Below are 802 nucleotides of genomic sequence, written 5' to 3'. Positions count from 1 at the left end.
GAGTCGACGTCCCCATGTAGAAAAAAACTTTTAATTGAAATGTCAAAGGAGGTGAAGGACAAACGTTTCTGGTCATTGTCTTTTATCTTAATTAAAAATGGTCTTCCTGGCTACGAGAAATATCTTTATTATAAGAAAATAGCGAAAAAAAATTAAGTAAATAACAATCGTAAGGGAGGAGGACTATAAAGGTAAAACTTTTGTAAAAAAAAAGGATTGGAAAGTCAGGTCAAGTACTACTGGTTGTGATGATAGAATTGTGGTTAAGAATATATAGAAAATGACGATATGATATTTAGAAGGAAAAATTAAGAATAGCTCTATTTTAGATTTTCATGATACGGAGCTGAGAGTATGTGGATAAAATGTGTAGAAAAAAGAAAAAAAAAAATATTATCGTTATTCAGGTAGATAAAAATCGCAAAACCAATTTAATTAAATAGCTAAGTGAATGTAGTGACGAAAAGTTTAGCGTTTTATATGAATTGGTGAATATTTAACTTTGGCGGATATAGGGGTTAAATAAGACGAACTAAAATTCGCGGAGAGAAAATACTGCAGCGTGAAAATCTTTTGATAGAAAGAGAAATTGAGAGAAAGACGATAAACAGTTAAATAACAATCTTAACTATTTAGATAACGATCGATATTACCTATTTAGTCAACAATTAATACCATTTTGATACCAATTCATATTCATTATTTAGATATTAGGGTATATGACTTACTAGAGCAGGCGGTAATTTCCAAAAAGAACTTAGGGAGGTAAAATACCGAACAAGATTAAAGATGGCCGGTGATA

This window comes from Penaeus monodon, chromosome 24, assembly GCF_015228065.2.
Source record: "Penaeus monodon isolate SGIC_2016 chromosome 24, NSTDA_Pmon_1, whole genome shotgun sequence".
Taxonomy (NCBI): Eukaryota; Metazoa; Arthropoda; class Malacostraca; order Decapoda; family Penaeidae; genus Penaeus; species Penaeus monodon.
The sequence above is the reverse complement of the archived record's forward strand: the minus strand, read 5'-3'. Positions refer to the sequence as shown.